This window comes from Caretta caretta, chromosome 28 (genome assembly GCF_965140235.1).
Source record: "Caretta caretta isolate rCarCar2 chromosome 28, rCarCar1.hap1, whole genome shotgun sequence".
Taxonomy (NCBI): Eukaryota; Metazoa; Chordata; order Testudines; family Cheloniidae; genus Caretta; species Caretta caretta.
The window spans coordinates 11,408,220-11,435,128 of NC_134233.1; the positions used below are offsets into that span (position 1 = coordinate 11,408,220).

The window sequence follows — 26,909 nt, forward strand, 5'->3', positions numbered from 1 at the left end:
AGGTACTTAGGGAGTGAGATTGTCATCCCCTAAACTTTTTCTGAGCTCTTTGTGACTAATTTGCACCTGTCTATTTGTGGACATCTAGGTGCACAGTGGAAACATGCCCACATTCTGCTCCTAGTCAGTGGGAAGCTTTGATTTTGATATGGTCTCCAAAGCCCTTGCCAAGATCACGTAGAAGATGGGGGAATCAGGGAAAAACCATCAATTTGTTAAAATTGCAAGTGAAGAATAAATTAAGGTGTTTTGCTGTAAAGTCACTTTTCCCTGACTGGGAATTGAACCCAGGCCGTGGCAGTGAGAGTGCCAAATCCTAACCACTAGACCACCAGGGAGAGGAGGATAATGCTGTTCTTCTCAGCTGTGCTACACTTTCTTAGGCTATTTTCTGTCCAATTTCTGAAACTGCTTCTTTGTCCATTCCCTGAGCGGCTAAGAGCAGAGCGGGCAGGAACCCCTGTGCTCAGGGTCACAACCTGAGCCCAACCCAAGCCACTGAAACAAACTCAAGTGCTGCGTCAGTTTCCTCCACTAGGATCACAGAGCAACACAAAGAAAACCCAGGAGGAACAATCCTCCTCTGCCTTCATTCACCCCATTGCAACCCTCTCAGCAGCCGACCTGGGCCTTCTTCTGGGAAGGACATTGAGCTGATAGGAACTTTGGCATAGAGAGCAAGGGAGGGAGTTGGCTCTCCCTCGGTGTGAGCTGATTGCATTATGTCTCCATGTAACAGGGCTCTGAGTTTTGCCATCTTCTGAATTCTGTGTCCTCAACAAGCAGCCAAAGTGCTGAACCCCCTGGACCCTTCTGCTGGGAGCATGGGGATTGCACAAGAGCTGCAAGCCCTTTTTACCTCTCCTTGTCCTAGTCAGCTTCCCCAGACTTTCCCCACCAATGGTTTCATCAGACTCTGGAGGAATCTAAGTCCCTGCAGGTTTCCCTCACCCACCTTGTAAGGCAAAGAGTGATTCCCTTCTCTGACACTCCTGGGGCCACATTTTCTTTCAGGAGCTTCTCCCCAGGGGGTGTGATGTCCTGCAAAACTACAAAATCATTTACCGTGGAATTCTCTCCCCAGAACATCTCAGACAATATTGACTTAAACAATGAACTAACTGTGATCATCTGCCCTTCCTTCAGTTACTTTGGGTTCTCCTGTTGTTCACCATTTCTGAGTGGAGATTTTAAATCACAGCTATTTCTTCATTAGCATGTCATGGGCTACTATCAGCAGGAGGAAAAATCACTTTTTGTAGTGGTAATCAGGCTGGCCCATTTCAAAGAGTTCTCTGTGAGTTCAATCCTTGAGGGGGCCATTTAGGGATCTGGGGCAAAAATTGGGGATTGGTCCTGCCTTGAGCAGTGGATTGGACTAGATGACCTCCTGAGGTCCCTTCCAACCCTGATCTTCTATGATTTTAAGGCAACCCCCATCTTTTCATGGACTCTCTATATATCTCTTCCTGCTGTATTTTCCACTCCATGCATGTGATGAAGTGGGTTTTAGCCCAGGAAAGATTACGCCCAAATAAATTTGTTAGTCTCCAAGGTGCCACAAGTCCTCCTCATTGTTTTTGCTGACTAACACGGCTACCACTCTGAAAGGAAATCAGTGTTATTTCAAATGAAATGCGAAGTTGTCTGTTAAAAGGCTGGCTTGGAAATTTCCATTTGTTCTTTTCTCATTCCTCACACCCCGACCCTGCCTAGACAGGAAAGGAGAGGAAATGTGATCATCAGTCAATAGACGTTTCTGACATGAAAAGGGGACATGAGGCTGCTTGTAGTTATCTCAAAAGAAATGAAAGAGGGGAAACCGCTTTCTGGGAGCTAAATCATAGAAGATTAGGGTTGGAAGGGACCTGAGGAAGTCCTCTCGTCAAACCCCCTGCTCAAAGCAGGACCAATCCCCAATCTTTGCCCCAGATGGCCCCCTCAAGGATGGAGCTCACAACCCTGGGTTTAGCAGGCCAATGCTCAAACCACTGAGCTATCCCTCCCCCCTCAATTAAGGTGTTTTGATGTAAAGTCACTTTTCCCTGACCGGGACTTGAACCCAGGCCATGGCAGTGAGAGCTCCAAATCTCCAGGGAGAGGACAAAGGGTTGGGATTCTTCAAGGCTCATATTTGTTAAGTAGCTGGCAATCTCCAAACTTACGGTCTATTCCTTCCCCCAAAATTCAGAGTAATCCCCACCTTCCGACCCTAAAGTTTCATGAAAGGAAAAAATAATGAGGAAGAAAGCTTGATAAACGACTTGAAGGGAATGAAAAGAAAAATAATCAGAAGCAAAACAAGACACTGTTTCTGCCCAATGACCCGGAGGCCTTTCATGCCTGAAGCGAACGTGGTAATAATCTACACTGCAAAAACCAGTCGTGGCGAGCTTTTCGCCTGTTTAGTTGAGCTTTCTCAGTAGCCACTGCGTCAGCTATTTCAGCGTTTCTCTTTGAAGAACAGGAGCACAAAGAACACCAATGGCTTCTTTTTTACCTCAGATATCCGTCAGAAACGCTATGATAGCTCCTCCAGTTTCCCCTTCTCACCAGGAGACAAAACGCAGGAAAGCGCCAAACCAAGAAAGCTCACTTTGACTTCACTTTCCCATGGGCATTTCCCTGCCAGCTCCCTGGCACAGCAATACAAGACACAAGAAATGCAGGAAAATAAAGCTGAGTGAAGCAGAGGAGGATTGTTCCTCTTTTGTGTTGCTCTTGGGATTCTGATGGAGGAACCTAAAGCATAATTTGAGCTTGTTTCAACGCTTTTCCTTGAGCTCAGGTTATGAGCACAGGGGTTCCTTCACTCTCTGTTCTTGTCCCCTCTGAAATGGGGAATGGACCATTTCCTAAACTGGAGAGAAAGGAGCCTTAGAAAGCATAGAGGAGCTGAACCAAAAAACCCTACATTGCCCCCCCTTACGGTCTACTACAGGGGTAGTCAATTATTTTTTGTCAAGGTCTGAATTCCTTGGTCGAGATATAATCAAGGTCCAGACTGCAGAGAAAATAATTTTAAAAAATCATCATAATAAGTACATAAAAAGATTTCAGGGTCCATTAAAAATTTCTGGCGGTCTAGAGTTGGCCCGTGGTACACCTGTTGAGTACCCTTGGTCTACTGGTTAGGAGTCTCGTTGATGCTGCCTTGGTTCCATCCTCAGTCAGGGAAAGAAACTTCTCGACACAATTCTCCATTCAGTCTTCACTGCAAATTAAAAAAACCTCAGAACTTTCACCCCAATAGCTTATTATCATCTGGCCATTTTGTGCCCTGTCCCTTATAAACACAAAAAGGGGCATTTTTAAAAACCAAAGACTTTGAGATGGGGGCGAACTGGCTGACTCCAGCTGCCCATCTCTATTCACTTGTGTGCCGAATTAAATGAATCTCTTTGGATACACAGCAATCGTGAAGCATAAATCTGCTTCAGTGGATATACTGGAAGCGATATTGTCTAAATAACACCTGGCTTTTTTCAAAACCAGCAATAGCCACAAGAGGTCCCAGAATCGTCTGAGATTGCCTCTAGCTGACAAAGGGGCCCATTTTTCAGCTAGGAATTCAACTTCTTTGTTCCCTTTTCTCTGCTTTGAGTCTCTTTCCGCTTGTCTCAGGTAGTGTGGCGAGCAAACGCGCAGGTGGATGAGATAATATCTTTGACTGGGCCAGCTTCTGTTGGGGACAAAGACAAGCTTTTCTGGGACATGCATGGCTACAACTACATAGCAAATGCTCATAAGACATGAATTAGTTCTTCTTTCACACTGGAATGCATCACTTTTGGTGTGACACCAAGAAATTATTTATTAGCCCGTATAACCGTTTCTTCTCCACATGTTGAGATTATCTTTCGGCTGTAATGCCATCCTGTATTAAAATTCCAAATGGCCAATTAGCAAGCACCAAAATAAAGAACAGCCAATTATTAATCTGCCTCACCCCTAGCCCTGCCCAGGATCTCTGCATTGGTTTAGAAAATATTTTCACATAGATATTTGCAAATTGGGAAGTTTTAAACTGTGTCAGCTTCCGTCTAGAAAGAGAGAGTGGTAAGCTAAATTGTTCCAACACAGATTTCCCCATCTACGTGGGAGAAAGAATTAGAAAGAAGTAAGGAAAGTGAATCCAAGGTAAATGATTCTGACCTTTCCTTTGAAATGTTCAGTGCAATAAATCAGTGAATATTCCCATAAGTAAACTCCTGTAAGTGACAGAAAAGAGGGCATGGGAAAAGGCTGTCAAATGTTGTGTTAAACTTTAATTCATGAGCAAAATTGTGTGGCCATTAAATTACAACCCTAAAATATCGTAAAAGGAAAGAAAAAGGAACAAAAAGTGTGGGAAATACGGGTGTATTTCAGCAAAGGGCTTGGAATGGAGGAAGACCAAAAGTGATCAGTTGGGGGAAAAGGCACTGTTTCTGCCTAGTTTTAAACCAGGGATATTTTGTGTGTCAAGCAAACATGATAACCACCACACTACACTACAATCAATTGCAGAAACGAATTGGCCCCAGCTTTGGATGTCCCCTTCTGAGGCTTTCTCAGCTGCCAGTGTATATCCGCTCCCTCAGTTCCCTTTTGAAGAACAGGACAACAAAGAACTTACTTTCCAAACTCAGACAGGCATCAGAAAAGGTGCAATGTCTCATCCAATTTGCCCTTCTCACAATGAGGCCAAAATGCAGGCAAATCTCATAAGCAAGAAACCTCACATCCACTCCACTTCTCCATGGACATTTCCCTGCCAGCTCCTCGGGAGCAACCAACAAGACAAGAAACCAAAATGCAGTAAAATCGAGGGCACGTTTCCCACCACAGGTTTCACTGACTGCGAAGGGTCATGTAGAAATGTTTTGCCTTTTCATACCTGAAGACTTGGTTATTCTCTCCTTCCCTGAACTGGAATGGAAAGCGAGGAGATAGGTGTGAGAACAAGCACTCCTAAGCAAAGGAAACAAGGCACCCAGCATATAAGCCATCAGCAGGAGATTAAAACCTGGGCTACACTACACAGTTAGGCCCGCCGACAGCATTTTACGTTGTCCTAATTACCTCACGGTGCACACTACAGCCTTGTCCCATCTATGTAAGTGCCCCGCTACACCCACATAGTAACTCCAGCTCCTCAAGAGGCACGGGGATTACGTTGGGGTCGTTAGGACAACACAGTGTCTGTGTAGACACTGCCTTACTCACAGGGGCTGCTGGCTGTCTTGCCAATGTCATGGCTTCTGGCTGGCTCCCTTCATGGCTGCCCTCCGCTCCCTGATCCCAGCGGGGCTGCACCTGCCTGGCTCCTCGCGGGGCTGCTGCACAAAAGCTCCTGGCTCCCAGCGCAGGGAGCCGAGAAGCCTGAGCACTTGGCCCCCGCCCCCACTCCTGGTTGGGAGCAGGCAGGCAAGAAGCCCAGGTGGCCGGCTCCCACTGCAGGGAGGAGGTGGGGAGTCAAGAGCCCAGGGGGCAGCTGGGCTCCCAGTGGGCAGCTGCGCGGAGTGAAGAAAACCGTTTCTCAGCCCCCCCCACACTGCCCCTCTTCATTCGGTGGAAGCACTCCTGGTGAAGACACACTCCGCCGACAGAAGGAGACGAGTGGGGACAAACTCAAATTAAGCTTCCGCTTCCTCCATCAGGATCACGAGAGCAATGGAAAGAAAACTCAAGAGGAACAAGCCTCCTCTCCTTTCATGCGCCCCATCACAACCCTCTCTGCTTCGTTTTCTGCCTGCATTTCCTTTTGAAACTGCAACGGCTGCTACAGAAAACAATCATGTCTCTGAATTCACAGCAACATCCTGAGGATGATAAAGGTATGAAGGAATTCATGGTCCTTTATGACATAATAATAAATAAATAAATAATAATACTAATTAATACATTATTATTTGTATTGCAAGATTAATCTTTCCCTTTTGCAGATTCAGCTCCACATTGATTCTTGTTGCTCTTTGCAATGTATCTATCTATCTAGGCAACAGTATTTGCTGCTGTTTCAGGTGGAGTACTCAGCGTGTTAACGTTTTTCTGACAATCTGTGTCTCGAAAATTCTAGCCAATATGCCTGGAACTTCCAAGAACCGTCAAATTATGAAGGAATTCCAGGTCCTTTTTTATATTACCATTTATCAGTAGTTATTATTTGTAGAGCAAAGATTAATCTTTCATTTTTTTTGATCCAGCTCTATGCTGATTCTTGTTGCTATTTGCCATGTATCTATAGCTATCTAGCTATAAAGGCAACCGGTTTTTGCTCTTGTTTCTTTGTATTTGTACACTGCAACTTTTCAGCCCAAGCCACATGACCCTGATTAATGTGACACCAGCCAGCCATGGGTGATTCATTGCACTGTAGACATATCCCAACGTTATGTCTCCACAGCGATTAAAACACCCAGGGCACCTGTCTCAGAGCCCGGGGCAGCTGACTCAGGCTTCTGGGGCTGCAGCTGCAGGGCTATAAAATGACAGTGGAGACAGATGGGCTTGAGCTCAATCTCTGAGGTCCCATGAGGGGTGAGGGTTTCCAAACCCAGGCTTCAGCAGGAACACCAGTATCTGCACCCCACTTTTCAGCCCCACAGCTTGAGCTCCAGAAGCCCACATCAGGTGACCCAGGCCAGCCCTGCTGCCATCTTTATCCCGGGAGAGAGGGACTCTACGGGGACGTCTCCATTGCAGTGTCAGCCCAGGGGTGGCAGGCTGTGCTCAAAGCAGCGCCCTGGAAGCCCCATAGTCACCACTCTCATAGAATTAAGGTACGATTTGTACAGAGTCGGCCTGGTGAGCTATCATTGTAAAAGTCGTGATCTGTTGAAGGCTAATACCTGGGTGGATGGTGTGTGCTAGGCTTGTCTGGGAAGTGGTGGAGTTTTGCTCTGGGTGCGTCACTGAAATATGTGATGAGGCTGGGAAATGGCCACGGCCAGCCTTTCCGGTGTGACGCTGGAGGAGCCAGACTCGCTGCTGGCCCAGTGAAGGTATCCACGCTCCCAAGGACTCTCCCAGGAACCGTGTACAATGCGGACTCCTCCGAGACAGCCCGGAGACAATGGACACTGCTTGACTCACATCATAGTAGAGGAACTTCCTAAGAAGTTGGAAGAAACTATGAAAGAGGGGAAGAGACGTCATGACTTGGCCTCTCTCTCCCGCAATTCAACACCTTGCAACACATCTGGAGGACAAAGACTGAACTGAAATAATTCAGAGATCAGAAGAGAATAATAATAATCCATTCAAATCAAAGTCCCCAAACAGACTAGTATTGGTTTCTCAGCAGAAAACTTTCCATGTGGGGGATTTTGTTTTCCCACTCAGACCTTGCCAAGGGAAGCAGAGAGAAAATCTTTGACTTGCCTCCTTCAGAACGCTTGGCCTAGACACTCTAGCTGTGGGTCACTGTCGTGGCCTTGCTGAGAACAGGGGCATTTTAATAATTTGCAGAGGTCCCAGGGTGTTTGGGGGAGATTATGAGGCTATTACCTTTTGAGATAAAAGCTAAGAAATACAGAACGAGACAATTCTTTCATACATCTGGCCTTTAGACATATTTCATTTAAAGCAGGGGGTCTAACATGCTGTGAGAAAGTGGAAATGTTGGAAGCTCAAATAATTCAGTTTTTTCTAGGCCTTGTGCGTGTGTAAATGGCACAACATGTTAATTTATAAGCACATGGTTCTTAACTTCATTAAATATTATGTGGTGTATTAACTATATCAAGTGGGTCGTACAATACAATGAATTTTCCATGCGTTGCTCAAAACATATTTTTAATATTATTTAAATGCACCGAACTCCTTGAACATAAAGTTGTTTATTTCATTCCTGTACAGTGTGTTGGTAGCTCAGTTAATTGAGTTTATTGTCACTCTGTGTGTGTGTGAGGTACAACACAATAATTTAGTGATGCTGAAAACGTTCCCTTCTCCCTCCGGAACTGCCTTGGAATCACCTTCCCATTGTAGATTAATCTACTCCTGTGTCTGTATGAGGAAAATATGGTTTCTATGAAAAAAACTCATTGTTTATTTAAAAGGACTGACACCAAACGGCCACACTATGGGGATACAACACCATGAGTAAGAACAGGAGGACTTGTGGCACCTGAGAGACGAACAAATTTATTGGAGCATAAGCTTTCGTGAGCTACAGTTCACTTCATCAGATGCATGCAGTGGAAAATACAGTGGGGAGACTCCTATACACAGAGAACATGAAACAATGGGGGTTACCCGACACACTGTAACGAGAGTGATCAGGTAAGGTGAGCTATTACCAGGAGGAGAGCCGGGTGGGGTGGGGGGAACCTTTTGTAGTGATCATTGGTATTAATTTGCAAACTGGATACAGTTAACTTGGGCTTGAATAAAGACTGGGAGTGGATGGGTCATTACACAAAGTAAAACTATTTCCCCATGTTTATTTCCCGCCCCCACTGTTCTCACATGTTCTTGTCAACTGCTGGCAATGGCTGACCTTGATTACCACTGGAAATCAGAGAAAAAAGACGAGAGCAGAGTGGTTTCTAGACACCCACCCATCCATCTAACACAGACGCACAGACTTTTCTAAGGCATTAACTTTTCCTTCTCCTTTATGATTCTTTAATGCCTCTGGAAATACCAATTCCTAGAGGCCCCTTTCACAGAGCAAACAACCACAGAGCAATGAGAAAGCTGGGGGCTGCCAGGTTGTTCAGGGCAAGTCTTGAAAGGGATGCACAAACAATCCAGCTGGATTCCCGGCAACCAGATGTGGGGATTAGCTGCACAGCTGTGGCTGCTGCTCTGAGGGGAGCGGCATAAACTACCTGCCTGTGGATGCAGCCCACCAGCTGGTTCTCCTGGGGCAGATGGTGAGTGGTTGGGCAGGGATGCTGCACCGGCTGGGGTCTGAAATATGAACAGGGGTCTAAGGAACCTCAGCATCACAGTCATCAGGAGTCCAAGCTGCTTGGGGTGAGCTTGTGGGCAATGGCCCAACTGGATTGTTTGTGCATCCCTTTCGCCACGTCCCTTGTGATCCACCAGGGCTTGCAGCACCATGGAAGAGTACCCCTTGCGGTTTATGTAGTGGCCGCCCCGCTGTTCCGGGGCCAAGAGAGGGATATGCGTTATGTCTATCGCCCCGCCGCAGTCAGGGAACCCCAGCGCATTAAAGCCATCCACAATGGTCCGCACATTTCCCAAAGTCACGACCCTTGCTAGCAGCTGGTCAATGATTGTGTTGGCTATTTGGATCACAGCAGGCCCTCCGGGGCCAAGAGAGGGATATGCGTTATGTCTATCGCCCCGCCGCAGTCAGGGAACCCCAGCGCATTAAAGCCATCCACAATGGTCCGCACATTTCCCAAAGTCACGACCCTTGCTAGCAGCTGGTCAATGATTGTGTTGGCTATTTGGATCACAGCAGGCCCCACAGAAGATTTGCCCACTCTAAACTGATTCCCAACTGACTGATAGCTGTTGGGCGTTGCAAGCTTCCGCAGGGCTATGGCCACTCCCTTCCCAACTGTGAGGGCGGCTCTCATTTTGGTGTCTTTGCGCTTCAGGGCAGGGGACAGCAAGTCGCAAAGCTCCATGAAAGTGGCCCTTACGCATACAAAAGTTTCTCAGCCACTGGGAATCATCCCACACCTGCAACGCAATGAGGCCCCAGCAGTCTCTGCTTGTTTTCTGGGCCCAGAATTGGCCTGCCACGGCATGAACCTGGCCCAGCGCCACCATGATCTCCCAATTGCCACACGCCGTGCCATCTTTGTCCATGTCCTCATCAGTATAGTAATCGCACCGTCATCGTTTCCTCGCCCCGTTTTGCAGGGACTGCACATACTGCTGGATAATGCGTGAGGTATTTACAATGGTCAAAACTGTGGCAGGGGAAGAGGTGCTGTTTGGTTTGTGGTAGCCGAACAAAGGTGGGAAATGGTGGTCTTCTGTGGCTTTCACGGAGGCGGGAGCCCAGGACAGACAACCCGGAGAAGCTCGGAAGCGTGGCACCAGCAGGAGAGCAGAGTTGGAGGCAGAAGAGTTCGATGAGGAAGAGAAAGAGCAGATAGTAGAGATTACATCGGAAGGGGAGAGGAAATGAGAGGCGGATTCATAGTTGCAGGAGAGCAAGCGGTGCACCATCTGCTGAAAGCAGTATGGCGTCTGCATGCCAAAAAGGCGTGAAACGATTGTCTGCCAGAGCTTCCTGATGACACGCACCAGAAACACCCGCAAGAATGTTTTTGCTCCATCGTGCACTGGGAGCGTAACCCCGAATTCCAGTGGGCGGCGGGAACTGTGGGATAGCGACCCACGGTGCACCCGCTCCGACGTTCGATGCTAGCCTCGATACCGTGGACGCACTCTGCCGAATTCACGCGCTTTAGTGGGGACACCGAAGCCTGAATGTCTAAAATAGCTCCCGAAATTTCAAATCAAATAATTTTGAACTAATTTCGTACTGTAGACGTACCCTTAGAAAAGTCTCTGGGTGCGTGTTAGATGGATGGGGAGGTGTCGAGAAACCACTCAGCTCTAGTCCCTTTTCCACGATTTCCATTAGAAAATCTGAAGCAGGGAGCAAGAAGAGTTGCCCTCTCTGAGGCTTGAACTCAGGACCTTCAGATTATGAGACTGATGCGCTGCCCGCTGCGCTAAGAAGGCTTGGAAGAGCTTTAGGCTCAATGCTTATAGGACCCTCCTCCAGGAGTGACAGAGCCTGGCGTGTGCTGGAAGAAGCGGGGAGCTCTGGTGCCCACAGACCTGTCCTGGCAGCTTTCTCAGCAGCAAAGAAATCAATTCTCCCTGCCCCTGAGCAACCCACCCGGAGCTAGGGCCAGCATTGGTGGGGGGTCCCAAGCTTTGCACCAACGTCCACATTTCAGACCTTCCTCTCATGGCACTTTCCATGTGAATTAGGACAAGCAAGCTGGGGAAGCTCCATGGGGTAATAGAAACCAGGCCTGCAGGGAAGGCTTGAATTCACAACCCCAGCAACATTGCCCTTTGCACTAACCACTTGCACCCCTGCAGGGGCTCCTTGGACAGAGCTGGGAAGTCGGCCGTGATCCGTCTCTGTGGTTCGTACCTTTGCCTGGCAATTGAAAGGCTGCCGGTTCAAACCTCACTCAAGGTGTGGCTTTCCAGCAATGAGACTCCAGTCCATTTTAACAGGAAGAAAATCTCCTCTATTCTGGTTTAGCCCCATTTGACTCCTTCTGCCCTTCTTCTTCCTCCCCCATCGGTCCCTTTCCTTCCCCATTGGGGCCATGCAGAGGGGAGCCCCAGGCAGTCTCTGTCACCGAGAGGCTGTATCCCATAAGGGGAGGGAGGGGTCGCTGTAAAGCATTGATAATGGGTGGGGAGAGGTGTGCATGGTTAGGGGGAGAAAGGCTGGAGAACTAACAGTGGGGCCCAGAGAGATTCCCCCGCAGACTGGGGAGATCCCCTGCTGCCCACCATCACCCAGCTCTGGGAAGAACAACTTGGGATTGCTTGGGGAAGCCACCTTTAAAAACACAAGTGTTCCATGCTAGTTACATTTTAATAAGACCAAAGCCGCCTCAAACCCAGAGTCATAATCACTGGGACGACTTTGTCCTGACATTTTACCGGCTGCAGCCACAAAGCGAGTCAAATTACGGCTCCCGTTCGGCGTCAAGGCCCACAGACGAACCCAGAGGCTTTTCCTTCCTCAGGTTCTGCCGTCATTTCAGTGCTGGCCTGTTCCGAGATTCGTCGTTGTGCAAAGCAGCGTCAGGCCCTGAAACTGGGCGAGCCCAGAGCAGAGGCTGCCTTCATTTAACCCTCCAAAAACCAACCCGCCGAAACGTGGATTAGCACCCATGCTCCTCCAGCCGCAGGGGAGGTGCCTCATCTGGGCCGCTGGTGCCCATGCTCCAGCAACATAAGACCACGGGGGCCTGGCTCCACCAAAGTCCGGTCCCCGGTGTCTCCCCCAGCCCCGCCTGCTGCCCCCGGGCAATTTAAAAGGGCCCGGGAACCCCCACCACCATCACCGGCAGCACAAGGGGGCTAAAGCGGCTTCCTGCCCATCCTCGCTCCGTGTAACCCTTCTGCCCGTCAGAGTTGGCAGCAACAAGGGCCGGGTTCAATATCTAGGGGATCCATTCCAATAACACAATGCAAACCGGCTCGAGCCCCCACCCAGTGACCTGGGACAAATATGTACCACCCCCGCTGGGCGCCTCCCAGAGGCAATACTTCCCCTCTTGCAAGCACCTAGTCTGAGTGTAGCAAAAAGCCTTTTAATAACAGAGAGAAACAATGTGGCATTATGTTGGGGAAACACCACCAACAGGATTCATAACACAACCCACGAGCAAAAAAAAAAACCCACCCCAAGCAAATTGGGGCATGCCCTTTCCCTTTGGTTCTTGAGTCCAGCAACCCCAAATCACCCAAAGTCCCAAAAGTCCAATGACCCAAAAGTCTCTGTCCCTGGTCAGGGCAGCCCCAAAGTTCAAAAGTTTATCTGCAGAGCTTTACCTCCCAACCTGGGTGGAGATGGGGGTGGGGGTAAAAGGCACCTTACATGATCTGAAGCTGACCGCCCCACAGCTCCATAGGCCTCCACTCCACCAGCCGCCCCACAAACTGCTTCGCTCAGCTCCGCTCCGCGGCCCAGCAGCAGCTCCCGCCGTCCCACAAACTGCTCCGTGTCCCACCAGCAACTCCTGCCGTCCCATGAACTGCTCCACCAGCCTGTCCACGAGGCACTCCAGCCGTCCCACAAACTTCTCCACAATATATTTTCAGGCTCCCCCACTACTTAACACAACACTCAGTGATTTCAGCTTTTAGTCAGTTCAGCTTTTTCGTGAAGTCAGCTTGTAGTAGGGGAGCCTCAGTGCTGGTCCACCATTAGCCCAAAGTGAGCTCAGCAGCCTGGAACGAGACTCCTAATGCAATCCAGATTAGCTCTGAGATTCCACAGTGGAGAGACAAAAGGAAGGACAATTAGCATGCAAGGCCCTCATCAAGGAACCCATACCACAAAGTATTAATACTTGTCCCCACCCTCTCTCAATTCACAGAGTTTTGGAACCCATGACTCTTGCCTAGCGAGTGCTACTTAGTTGATGGTGAGTCCCTCCATCATAACAAAAGGCCAAGTACAGTTCCCAGCACAGTTCCCATAATCAGGGTAATAACAATTTATTCTTCCTGCCCCAATAACAGAGACACTGGGGATCCCACAGCAGCCAAAGTGACCATTTGGGCAGCTATGACCTCGTTCTAGGCGGGGTGGGTGTGCCTATGCAGATGAGATCGGCCCCTGAAGTTCTTTTCCACAACTTGCCTGACCTCACCACCAGATGTCAGGGTGAGGCTCACCCTGACACTGCTTACACTCCGTGTGGCCTGCCAGTCTCGGAAGCGGCTGGCGCATCCCTGCAGCCCCGGGGGTGGGGGGATCTCCACACGCTGCCCCCGCCCCGAGGGCCAACTCTGCCATCTGTGGCAATGGGAGCTGCTGGGGTGGTGTCCTTGGGCAGCGATGGGCAGAGACCCCCCACCTAGGAGCTGCTGCCAGAGGGGGGTGTGGGTCGCTTTTGGGAGATGCCTGAGGTAAGAGCTGCACCCTCACTCTCTCCCGCACCCCAAGCCCCAGCCCAGACCCCAACCCCCTGCACCCAAACTCCCTCCCAGAGTCCGCCCCCTGCACTCCCTCCTGCACCCTACCCCCATGCCCCAGCCCAGAGCCCACACCCCACACCCAAACTTCCTCCCAGAGCCTGCGCCCGCACCCCCTCCTGCACCCCAACCCCCAACCCCAACCCAGATCCCGCACCCAAACTTCCTCCCACAGGCCTCCCCCCACACCTGCTCTCGCACCCCAACCCTCTTCCCCAGCCCAGAGCCCACCCCCTGCACCCAACTCCCTCCCAGAGCCCGACCTGCACCCTCTCCTGAACCCCAACCCCCTCCCCCAGCCCAGAGTCCACACCCCACACCCAGACTCCCTGCCAGAGCCCGACCTGCACCCTCTCCTGCACCCCAACCCCCTCCCCCAGCCCAGAGCCCACACCTGAACTCCCTCCCAGAACCTGGCCACCCCACCCGTTTCTGCACCCAACGCCCTCCCCCAGCCCAGAGCCCACACCACACACCCAATTCCCTCCCAGAGCCTGCCCCCACACCTGCTCCTGCACCCCAACCCCCTGCCCCAGCACAGACCCCGCACCCTGCATTCCCTCCTGCACCCCAACCCCCTGCCGCAACCCACAGACCAAACTCCCTCCCAGAGCCCAACCCCTTTCCCTCTCCCTCCCATACCCAAACTCCCTCCCAGAGCCTTAGGCAGATGTGGGGGGAGGTGGACGGGGAGGCAGGACTTGGTCCCATTCTGGAAACCACCAAAAATTGTAGAAACCTGCTGCCCCTGTCCAGCCCAACCTTCTGCGGGTGCCCCTCAGGCCCCACCCGTGCAGGGTTTGAAGCTTGCATTGCTTAAATTCCAGGACACTGGGGGACTTCAGCTCCCCTTTGTCCAGCGGGAACCTTCACCCCACTCCCAACCAGATTCTTGTCCATGGGATGACTGTCGGGGGGCTGGGCCCCTCTTTGTCTTTTCTCTCTCTAGGACAGGCCAGGGTACCTAGAACTGGGGTATCTGAGCACCCAGGACCTTCTATGGAGATGCCCTTCTCCTTCCCCTTCTGTGGTCCCATCTGTCATTGACTCCAGCCTGTTTTCTATCCATCGTCAGCACCATCCCAAGCCAGCTGCACCCGCCTCAAAAAGACAGTGTCCCCTGATGGGTGTAAATCACTGAGCTCTCTCCTCTCTGAGCACTGACTGCCCCTCCGTCTCCTTGCCCCTCAGTCTGGGCAGACGGGACCTATCCCTCCTGGGCTGGAGGATTCCCCCTTCTCATCCGCTACTGTCCCAAGCCACCCCTTAAATCTTAATCTTAAATGTACCAAGGTGACTTAGGAGCAGAAACCCGCACAGACCTTCCGTGCAATGGGCACCTGCCACGCACTGAGCAGGACTGAAACTCCTGCAGGGAGACTGCTGGGCCACATCCCCTCTGGGCCTGAGCAAAGCAGCAGGGTGAAAAGAGAACTTGGAGATGCTGGGGATCGAACCCAGGGCCTCATACATGCAAAGCATGCGCTTTACCACTGAGCTACATCCCCAGATGGGGGCTGTTTGGCATGGGTTACGCTCAGAGCCCTCCTGTTTCCAGAGCCTCCAGGGGCCTAACGGCAGCATGGGGGACACATTCCCTGCTCTGAGGGCCAAACCCTCTGTCCTGGGTTTGCTGGTTCTCAGGGGTCACTTTGCAGCAGGGCCAGTTTCTCTATGTGGGGGAGAGAGAGGGCCTGCCCTGGACTCAGGGTGCAGAGATACACTCGGCCCTCTCCCCTGCATTGACTGGCTGGAGCTGCCAGCCCCTGCTGAAAGGTAACGGCGCTGGGGGGTGCTGTGAGTCGCTCAACACCTCACCCCGGTGGAAGAAGTTGGGGGGGGGCTTTTCTCGGATCTGCTATTTCCACCTGCCTGTAAAGTCCAGCTTTCCCCAGCACATTCACTGCAGTGCACTCGGGTCACTGTTTCCATGGCTGACAGCAAAGAATTGCTCCCAGTTTCCCTTCTATCTGCAGCACGATTAGCCTGTGTCCGTGGTTAATGAGGTGGAACTAGTTGTCGGTGGTTATTCATTCCCCACCTGGACAATTCACACAGTCCCTTTCCTGCTCAAATCCCCAGCACCTCAGTGATCCCGGTAGCAGGGATTAGGTTTTCCCTGAGGCCCTGAGATTCTCAGGGTCCTTTTTTCCCTCCACCTGGAGTGAACTCAGCTTTTTACCCATCCCAGACACTCCATGAAATAACAACAGCAGCATAAAGAAAGCGGGGAGGGAACATCTCCCGGCCAGGGCTGGAGGTGCCCAGGGCCCCCTGCTTCTCCATTGTTTCCATCGCAGAAGAGGAAGGTTCCTTGGAATTTGACACCCTACTTTGCACAAGGGACAGAGAAAGATCTTGATGTTCCTGCGTCTGCACATAGAAAATTGTCCTTCTGTGTGAAAGAGAGGCAGGAAATGGCTGTTTCTACCCAAATGATCAACGAGACCGAAAGTGACGCTGTGCAATTCACGATCTGGTACTACACTAACTCTGCGGTTACTTAGATGCAGCCACAACCGGCTCTGTGGTTGGCAACCTTACAGAGACACTGCGGGTGATCATGAACTCGAAGCATGTTCCCTTTAAACAGCTGCCATTGGAATGTAACACAGACTAGTCCATTCCTCCCAAGGGGATGGGGTTCTTGTTCTTCTACACATTGTAGCCCATGGAGACCAAGGATCTGCAAATGTGCCTTCATGTGTCTTTGTTTCATTGATGAAAACATAAACTAGACACTCAGAGGATTGGAACTGATTTCAGATGAGGGACCTGTTTGCTAGTTTTCTATGGATTTGCACAGGAAAACACTGAATGTTTCCATTCATCCATATTCAGTGGAGCTCCCGAACATAATGGAAATGGAAATGTGCTTATTTTTGTTAAGGGAACAGGCTTGTAAGGGGGCACTTGGATTTGAACCAAGGACTACTTAAGCTGCAGTCAAACACTCAACCACTGAGCTACACCCCCCATGGCATTGGCATAGGCAAGTCAGTGATCTTAAGGATTTTGAAGGACAGGCCCTGCTCAGAGAGCTCCTTTTCCATTCCCAGACCACGGGTGGTTTTAAAAATGGGGTTTGATTAAACTTTATCTATACATGTAGACCCCACAGCTTGCCCACCCACCAACACAGCTTCTCCCACTGACACAGCTCCCATCTCTCGGGGAGGTGGATTAACTACACGGACGGGACAGCTCTCTCCCATCCCCTTAGAGCATCTTCATTAGTTATGAATAAGTAGGAAATAACCGACTGAATGGACAGCAACCAATTCATCAAATATTGCTGAGCCTGCATTCAATATGGGTAACTGGTCATATTGGGCTGCATTAGGAGGAGCATTGCCAGCAGATTGAGGGAAGTGATTATTCCCCTCTATTCGGCACTGATGAGGCCACATCTGGAGCATTGCGCCCAGTTTTCAGAGCCCCCCTCCCACTACAGAAACAAATTGGAGAGAGTCCAGGGAAGGGCAACAAAAATGATTAGGGGACTGGAACACATGACTTACGAGGAGAGGCCGAGGGAACTGGGATTATTTTGTCTGCAGAAGAGAAGAGTGAGAAGGATTTGATAGCTGCTTTCAACTACCTGAAAGGGGGTTCCAAAGAGGATGGATCTCGACTGTTCTCAGGGGTACCAGATGACAGAATAAGGAGTAATGGTCTCAAGTTGCAGTGGGAGAGGTCTAGGTTGGATATTAGGAAACACTATTTCCCTAGGAGGGTGGTGAAGACTGGAATGGGTTACCTAGGGAGGTGAGGAATCTCCATCCTTAGAGGTTTATATGGCCTGGCTTGACAAAGCCCTGGCTGGGATGATTTAGTTGGGGTTGGTCCTGCTTTGAGAAGGAGGTTGGACTAGATACCTCCTGAGGTCCCTTCCAACCCTGATCGCGGGTTAGAATAACATTTCCCAACCAACCATCAGTTGAGCTAAGCGCAAATCAAGAAGGGTTTCTTCAGGTATGCTGGCAATAAGAAGAAAGCCATGGAAAGTGTGGGCCCCTTACTAATGAGGGAGGCAACCTGGTGACAGAGGATGTGGAAAAAGCTAATGTACTCAATGCTTTTTTTGCCTCTGTCTTCACAAACAAGGTCAGCTCCCAGACTGCTGCACTGGGCAGCACAGCATGGGGAGGAGGTGACCAGCCCTCTGTGGAGAAAGAAGTGGTTCGGGACTATTTAGAAAAGCTGGACGTGCACAAGTCCATGAGGCCGGATGCGTTGCATCCGAGAGGGCTAAAGGAGTTGGCGGATGTGATTGCGGAGCCATTGGCCATTATCTTTGAAAACTCATGGCGATCGGGGGAAGTCCCGGAAGACTGGAAAAAGGCTAATGTAGTACCCATCTTTAAAAAAGGGAAGAAGGAGGATCCTGGGAACTACAGGCCAGTCAGCCTCACCTCAGTCCCCGGAAAAATCATGGAGCATGTCCTCAAGGAATCAATCTGAAGCACTTAGAGGAGAGGAAAGTGATCAGAAACAGTCAGCATGGATTCACCAAGGGCAAGTCATGCCTGACTTATCTAATTGCCTTCTATGATGAGATAACTGGTTCTGTGGATGAAGGGAAAGCAGTGGACGTGTTGTTCCTTGACTTTAGTAAAGCTTTTGACACGGTCTCCCACAGTATTCTTGTCAGCAAGTTAAAGAAGTATGGGCTGGATGGATGCACTACAAGGTGGGTAGAAAGTTGGCTAGATTGTCGGGCTCAACAGGTAGTGATCAATGGCTCCATGTCTAGTTGGCAGCAGGTATCTAGCAGAGTGCCCCAAGGGTCGGTCCTGGGGCCGGTTTTGTTCAATATCTTCATTAATGATCTGGAGGATGGTGTGGATTGCACCCTCAGCAAGTTTGCGGATGACACTAAACTGGGAGGAGTGATAGATACGCTGGAGGGTAGGGATCGGAAAGAGAGGGACCTAGACAAATGAGAGGATTGGGCCAAAAGAAATCTGATGAGGTTCAACAAGGACAAGTGCAGAGTCCTGCACTTAGGACAGAAAAATCCAATGCACCGCTACAGACTACGGACTGAATGGCTTGGCAGCAGTTCTGCAGAAAAGGACCTAGGGGTGACAGTGGATGAGAAGCTGGATATGAGTCAACAGTGTGCCCTTGTTGCCAAGAAGGCCAATGGCATTTTGGGCTGTATAAGTAGGGGCATTGCCAGCAGATCAAGGGACGTGATCGTTCCCCTCTATTCGACATTGGTGAGGCCTCTTCTGGAGTACTGTGTCCAGTTTTGGGCCCCACACTACAAGAAAGATGTGGAAAATTGGAGAGAGTCCAGCGAAGGGCAACAAAAATGATTAGGGGACTGGAACACATGAGTTATGAGGAGAGGCTGCGGGAACTGGGATTGTTTAGTCTACGGAAGAGAAGAATGAGGGGGGATTTGATAGCTGCTTTTAACTACCTGAAAGGTGGACCCAAAGAGGATGGATCTAGACTATTCTCAGTGATAGCAGATGACAGGACAAGGAGGAATGGTCTCAAGTTGCAGTGGGGGAGGTTTAGGTTGGATATTAGGAAAAACTTTTTCACTAAGAGGGTGGTGAAACACTGGAATGCGTTACCTAGGGAGGTGGTAGAATCTCCTTCCTTGGAGGTTTTTAAGGTCAGGCTTGACAAAGCCCTGGCTGGGATGATTTAGTGGGGATTGGTCCTGCTCTGGGCAGGGGGTTGGACTAGATGGCCTCCAGAGGTCCCTTCCAACTCTGTTATTCTATGATTCTTTGAGTCTATGATTCAAATCCCTGACGTAATCCCACTCCGTCCAGTAGCCCCAGGCACATTCCAAGCGTTGGATTTGAGACACTGAGTCAGCTTCCTGCAGTGAGTTTCAGCCTTCCCAGAGGTAATTTGTGGGGGCTCGCCATTTTCGGATGTTCTTGTTTATTTCCCCTCCATCCAATTCAAATGAGTTTGAAATTAGTTATGGCAACATTCTTTCACCTACTTTGGTAAACAGAACAGTTATCAAATGTTGTACTGAGAGACCAGTCAGTGGGGAACAGAGCGATAGTCATTTGTAAACCAGTTGCATTAAGAACCACAGGTCTCTGGATGGGGGTAGGCCACCGTGGGGATGGGGGTGTCACAGAGAATTTGGAGGGAGGTGGCGGAGTAGAGGGTGGAAGAGGTTGAATTAGGGTACATTTTCCCTTGGCCCCGAAAGGGGCAGCACGACATGCCCAATTAAAAGGGGGTGTCACGCCTGAAGAATTTACAATATCCACCAAAATAACAGGAACAACAAGACAAACACAGAACACAATGTTTTGTTGCAACAGGGGACCCACGGCGTTCTGGGTTTTCTTCCACTGGCACCAGCTTGCCCAGAAAGTGTCTGAAAAAGAAAATAAGCATTCCCCAGCCCCTGGGTGGGGACAGATGATTGCTTAAAAATGCCCCTTTCTTTTCACATTTTTTTTGGCTGAGTGCAGGAAAACCAAAAAATTACCTTTCTATTTTGTTTGTTTGTTTTTTTATTCAAAGGATACTTGCTGCATACCTAGGCAGAGGAGGCCTGTCTATGTAAACACGGTCTGTTCCTGAAGTCTTTCCCCCAGCTCATCACTAGATGTGAGGGGGGAGGTCATTCAGGCCTTCCTTACACTTCGTATTTAAAAACTCCTTATTGTTCCTACCTCTGCTGGCCTTAGATTTCTCCTCCTGTCCCTTCTTTGGCAGCTCATATGAGGTGGCCAAGTGGTTAAAGTGGTGGGCTGCTAATCATTGTGCTTTGCATGCATGGGTTTGAATCCCATCCTCATTGTGTGCATTTTGTCTTCTCCCCTCCTTCACAAACAACCATCTCCCCTTTGGTACAAGCCACATTGCTTCCTGTAAACAAAAACCTTCTCAGGAACTCAGACCTCCCTTGCTGTCAATAAAACACATCTAAATCCCAGATTTCTCAAAGAGTTCTTTGTTTCTTAGTATTTATCTCAAAAGGTAACAGCCTCATAATGTCCCCCAAACACCCTGGGACCTGCCCAAATAATTAAAATGCCCCCACCTCAGCCACGACAGTGACCCACAGCTAGCGTGTCTAGGTCAAGGTGCTCTGGAGGAAGCAACTCAAACATTTTCTCTCTGCTTCCCTTGGCGAGGTCTGACTGGGAAAACAAAATTGAAAATTTTCTGCTGGGAAACCTATTCCAGTCTGTTTGGGGACTTTCATTTGAATGGATTATTATTATTCTCTTCTGATCTCTGAATTATTTCAGTTCAGTCTTTGTCCTCCAGATGTGTTGCCAGGTGTTGAGCAGAGTGGGAGTGAGGCCAAGTCATGACGTCTCTTCCCCTCTTCCAACTTGCTAGGAAGTTCCGCTGCCTTGATGTGAGTCAAGCAGTGTCCATTGTCTCCGGGCTTTCTCGGAGAAGTCCGCATTGTACACGGTTCCTGGGAGAGTCCATGGGAGCGTGGATACCTTTACTGGGCCATCTGTCTCCACTGTCATTTTATAGCCCTGCAGCCCCAGCCCCATAAGCCTGAGTCAGCTGCCCCGGGCTCTGAGACAGGTGCCCTGGGTGTATTAATGGCAGTATAGACATAACATTAGGATACGTCTACAGTGCAATGAATCACCCACGGCTGGCCCGTGTCACATTAATCCAGGACAGCAGCTTGGGCTGTAAAGTAGCAGGGTACGTGTCTTGGCTCAGGCTCAGGACCCTGCTCTAGGAGCCCAGAAGGCTGGGCGGGAGTTTGGCAAGTGAAAAAGGTAAAACCGCAGTGAAGTATTCCCCTGGACTCAATGGCATTTCTCCATTTCTCTGTCTGCTTCGGGGCAGTGACAAAACAGGTCCTGTTGCATTCGTTATTTCAAAGGGAGGTTTAGGATTTTCATTCTCAGACACGGTGCACAAAGCAGGACTCAACCCTCAGCATAAACTGAATGAGCCGCCCACAGATTCTGGCAGCCCCAATGAGCCACTTGGTGTGAGAGCTCGGACCTGCCCCTGTCCCAGAGGGAGGGGGTCATCTGCGAGGGGACTGCACCACTGACCTATCAGCCCTTCACACCCAAACTTTCAGTCACTCTATTATCAGTGCCTATGAGTGTAATTTAAACAACAAGAACAGCTACACTGGGCTAGACCAAAGGTCCATCTAACTCTGTTATTTGTCTTCTGATAGGAGCCAGTATCAGGTGCCTTAAAAGCCACTACTGGGAGTTGAACCCAGGATCTCCTGTTTAGAAGACAGGTGCCTTAAACCAGCTAATCCATGGTGCCTTCCTCTGGCTAACGTATGGTGTCTGCCCACACCTGACTCCCTGCCAACCCGCACTGGGCCCTGACAAGAGTTTCTTGTGTTTCGATTCTGTAAAGCAGAGAAGCGGGTGAAGTTTTACTCCCAAGGTGTGTGTGTGATTCTTTGGACAGGTCTATCCTACAAAATTAAGTCAGTAACAACATTACCTTGGGGTGTTAAAAATTTTACCTTCCCTGAGCAATGCAGTTATATCAGCCTAATCCCGGTGTAGATAGCACTGGGTTAAGAGGAGGACTTCTTCCCACCCCACTCTGCCTCTTCGGCTGAGGCCTGCTGGTCCACCTTTCACTCGCTCCTCTCTCCCCGAGGCCTCCTTGCCGGCTGCTCATTCCTCTCCGCCCCCTACCCCAAGGTCTGCCCGCCACCCACACCTCTCTGACCCCTCCCCTGAGACCCACCATGGCCGCCGCTCCCACCTCTCAGCCCCACCCATGAGACCCACCCAGCCTGCCACCCGTGCCTCTCCGTCCTGCCCTGCCCACCACTTGCACCTCTGTGCCCCTCCCCTGAGGCCCACCCTGCCCACCTCTTTCTTCATGCTGCTGTTGTTATTCCATGACACATTAAAGATGGAATGAAAAGCTGAGTTTCCTCCAGGGTGAGGAAAGGAAGGAGACACCAACCCCCTGGCAAAGCTCTGTGCCCCACAGAAAACCTGCCCCCTGCTATTACAGTCACTGATGTACTGGGGATATGACGGGAAAGGGACTGTCTGAATTATCGAGGCAGGAATTTTACAACAATCTACAGCAACATCACTGGCCACAAACACACTCTCCTCATGCTCCAGCCAGAAGGGAAACGAGCAGGAATTCTTGTTCAGCCCTGGGCACACTTACACAACAGCACAGCAGTGAGTGTGTTGTGGACGCTGGTCTGAGGAAACAATTGGAAACGATCACTCAGTGAGAAAAGAACTAGAGTGTCATGAGAGCGCTCTATAAAGCAAGTAGTTGTGGCTGAGTGGTTAAGGTGGTGGACTCGAAATCCCTTGGGGGGGGGTCTCCCTGTGCAGGTTTGAACCCTGCCAACTACGGAGGAAGTTGTGGCTCTTTAGTTTCAGTGCCTGAGCATCCTTGGCCCCAGTGGGAGCCAGGCTACGTCTACACGACAGAGTTATGCTGCTTTAGTTAAAGCGTTTTAATTAAGCCGCTGTTGCATGTCCACACTAGGCTGCTTGTGTCACCGGAGCGCATCCAGGCTAGCAGCTCTTAGATCGCCACAGAGAGCAGTACATTGTGGGACGCTATCCCACTGTGCAACTGGCCGCAGGGTGCTTTGGGAAGGGTTTGCAATGCTTCGTGGGCAGCCACACGAGGCAGGTTTCTCTATCCCATTGTTCCATGGGCATCCGACTCGATTGCCAGCTGCTTTTCAGCTGCCGTGGGCGTGGTGGGCAGAGAGTGTGTGTGTGTTGGGGACAGACAGTGTGTGTGTTCGGGGAGCGTGTGTGTTGTGGAAGAGTGAGTGTGTTGGCACGCTGTCCCTAAGTTCAGACAGCTGCTGGAAGCAACCAGTCCTGTGTCAGGGGGAGCGGGACACCCCAGTCCAGAGTCAGGGGGAGCGGGACAGCCCAGTCCTGAGTCAGGGGGAGGGGGACACCCCAGTCCTGAGTCAGGGGGAGGGGGACAGCCCCGACATCAGCCCCCACTTCCCGCACTGGCTCAGCACAGCCCAGCAGTCTCTGTCACATACACACACTCACACACACTGCTGCCTGCCTGGCTGTGTGTCAGGGTGCAGGACGAGGGGGGTTTAGAGGGCCATGGGCCCAGCACTTTTTAGCAGCTCTAAGAACGGACGACGGAGGGGGGAACAAGGTGGAGCCTTGGGGGAAGAGGCGTTCTGTGGGTGTGGCCTCCGAGGGAGGGGTGGCATCAGGGAGAAGGGGCGGTGTGAGATTGGGGCCTCAGGGAGAAGGGGCGGAGTGAGTGAGGGCTGGGGGGAAAGGGGTGTCATGGGGGCGTCACAGTTCGGACGCCGGTGGCCCCCCCACTGTAAGGAAGATTCCACCACCCCTGCTCTGGGTCCTAGGTGTGGTGAATTTGTCAGGTCTGAGACAGGAGTTGCTTGTGAATGACAGTGACCCCTTTGCCAATTGGCACCAATAAGCTTTTGTCACACATTGCGATGGGGCAAGGCAAGACGGCTATAGTAAAGTAGTGAGGAACAGGTATGTTAGCCCCAGGCTAAACAAATCCTTGGTACTATGGTAACCAAATGGCAGTTGTTTCAGGTTAATCAAGACACCTTGGGCCAATTAAGATCCTTCTAGAAAGCAGTGGAGATAGCTAGGTTGATTGGAATACCTGAAGCCCATCAAGGCCTCGCTGGAACTCGTGAAAAGCCTCCCAGTTCGTCAGTGAGGCGCATGTGTCAGGATCTGTAGGAGGAAGCCGTGCTGTTGGAGGAACCAAGCAGTGCAAATCCACATCAGGTGCAAGAAAGGAGGCCCTGAGGTAACAGCGAAGGAGATACTGAGTGGGGGCTGCTGTGGGGAAGCGGCCCAGGGAATTGTACACGTCCTATTTCCCAAAAGTCAGCTACCATAGCTGCTACTATTAGGGTCCCTGGGCTGGCGCCCAGAGTAGAGGGCGGGCCCGGGCTCCCCCCTCCCCTCCCCTCCCCTCCCCGATTAATCATGGATACTGAGAAACAGAGATTGTGCGAGGGAGGGTTGCTTCTCCTCACCTCCCTTGCTGGCTTATGATGGCTCAGTAAGCTATGGCCCTTGCCTCTAGAGAGAGAGAAGGGCTATGTGGAGGGTCACAGTGAGCCTCTGAGGCTAGCAAAATCCACCAGGAAACGTGGGACCCATAGAGACAAGGACAGAGCTTTGTCACAACATGAACTGAGCTATACCCTCACACCCTGATATAATAGAAAGGCCAGCACAAAAAACAGAGAAAGGAACAATAAGATACTAAAATAACAACAGTTGGAACTCTCCGTTTCTCTCAGTCTTTGGGTGGATGGGTTCGAAGAGCTGTAGCTACAGTTGAGGAACCAGGCGATCGGACAGCTGGCCCAGCCCTCCATACTAGTACCTCTCTCACATATAGGGAAATGGGTCAAAATTGGAATTCATGTCATGACTCACTTCCCATAGGGGATCAGTCTGTCTCAGGCTCTGTCTATACTTCAAACACTGGAAGTATTCTTCTGACAACCTAACACTGTCTACGCTGGGGCTGAGGTCACATTAACTACTTCTCTCAGTGGAGTGGACTTTTCACACCCCTGAGAGAGGTGGCTACGTCAACATCGCTTTTCAGCAGAGACCAGACTTTAGATGGCTTCTTGACCTAAAAGGTAATGGACTTCAGCCTTTTCCTTGGTGGTTGAGGACTGCAACTTTCCTACCTGCTGAACACATCCTGTGACAGATGACTTTCCTTTGCAAATTAGAGAAGTGGGGAAGTCAGTGACCCTTACAGTCTAAGTGTAAGAACTTGTAAAAACTTCTACAAATTGTCTCTTCGAATAGCTTTGCTTTCACTAGAAATAGACTTTGAAACTAAGCAAAATAAGTTCTATTTGAAACACAAAAATTTAAAATCTATACTGGGCCAATATTCACTTATACACTCTCACACACATTCTTCCACCCCAACCATTGGAGTGAGGTTTTCTACCAGAACTCCTTACACTACAGGGGGTAAATTAAAGCAAATTAACTTTTCAAGATCAGCTGTCACTTCCTCTATGACTAACAAAACAAAAAAATGAGACACTTTGTTTTACAAAGTGATTCAGATTATCACACAATTAGTCTCCTACTCTTTAACCAATCAATTCATTTTCATTGGAAACAGTAACATATTCAAAGAGCTCAAATTCTTGTCATATGAGTTCATTTTCTTTTAATCCCCATTGCCAACAACTGAACCTTGGCTCTAGTTCTGGTTTGTCCCAACGTAGGTCCCAACCAATTCTCTGAGTTCATATATCGCTGGTTCTTCTGCCATGTGTGTTGGTGGAAGGGGTCTCCTATGTGGGAATGTTTGCATCACGAGGAAAAAAAAAATCTCTCTTTTCACACTTTTTAATCTTTCAAAGTAGAAGGAGGTAGAGGAGAAGGGATGTAAATGCATAAAACACAAGAGAAAACTGTCCTACACTAAAGGCATTTATCGGTATAACTATATTGCTCAGGGGTGTGAAAAATCCAGAGTTGAGCAATGTAGTTACACAGCCCTAACGCCCTGTGTAGATAGCGCTACGTCAGCAGGACATATAGCTTGAGGGGGCTGGACTAATGAAGTCCGACGGGAGAGATCTCTCCCATTGGCTTAGAGCATCTGTAATAGCATGCTACACCAGTGCAGCTACATTGGGGCAGCTGTGCCAACATCAGCTTTATTGTGAAGCCGGAGCATCAGACACAAAACCAGAGAATCAGGACTCAACATGCGAGTATCTGGAAGTCTGAAATTGGAACCGGACACGTTCCTTGCCTCATTGGTTACCATCATTTCCACAGCCTGAAAGTCCTTGTTTCTGTGAAAATAGAATGAATTATATTGAAATTAGAATTCATTAAAGAAATGCTACTTGAAGGGTTTGTTGAAATATAGTTGTCAAGAAGAGAAACATTAAGGAGTGTGAGACAATGGGTCCTCAAACTAATTAACTTAGAGCTCCTACTGAGCTGGGAGATTGGTAAACATTAGTATGCAAGTAAGATATGTATGTATATTTGTCAGTTTCTGCTTCCTTTTGTCTCTTATGTTAAATTGGCTTATCTGTATAAATAAGTTAGCTTGAGCCTTTGCAGGGGACTCACATATCTGGGTGCATTGGCAAAGTGCTTTGCTAATAAACAGAATGGTCTGACAAATTATGTGAGTCCTGAATCTGACTTTGACATTACCCAATCAGGCACCCAGTTTGGAATCCACGAGGAGGGAATGTCCTATGAAGCACTCTCTCTCTTTGGATCCAAATGGTGAAG

At 49.8% G+C, this 26,909-nt stretch overlaps 5 non-coding genes across 5 annotated transcripts; 1 reads left to right on the forward strand and 4 right to left on the reverse strand.

Annotated features, from left to right (window-relative positions):
• Positions 1-266: 266 nt before the first annotated feature.
• TRNAE-CUC (transfer RNA glutamic acid (anticodon CUC)) lies at positions 267-338 on the reverse strand. Its single transcript has one exon. It is a non-coding gene; the product is annotated as a tRNA-Glu (tRNA).
• Positions 339-10,589: 10,251 nt separating this feature from the next.
• TRNAM-CAU (transfer RNA methionine (anticodon CAU)) lies at positions 10,590-10,662 on the reverse strand. The gene has a single exon. It is a non-coding gene; the product is annotated as a tRNA-Met (tRNA).
• Positions 10,663-15,092: 4,430 nt separating this feature from the next.
• On the reverse strand, positions 15,093-15,164 carry TRNAA-UGC (transfer RNA alanine (anticodon UGC)). Its single transcript has one exon. It is a non-coding gene; the product is annotated as a tRNA-Ala (tRNA).
• A 1,396-nt stretch (positions 15,165-16,560) lies between these two features.
• On the reverse strand, positions 16,561-16,632 carry TRNAC-GCA (transfer RNA cysteine (anticodon GCA)). Its single transcript has one exon. It is a non-coding gene; the product is annotated as a tRNA-Cys (tRNA).
• A 6,272-nt stretch (positions 16,633-22,904) lies between these two features.
• Positions 22,905-22,991, forward strand: TRNAS-CGA (transfer RNA serine (anticodon CGA)). The gene has a single exon. It is a non-coding gene; the product is annotated as a tRNA-Ser (tRNA).
• The last annotated feature ends 3,918 nt before the right edge of the window (positions 22,992-26,909 follow it).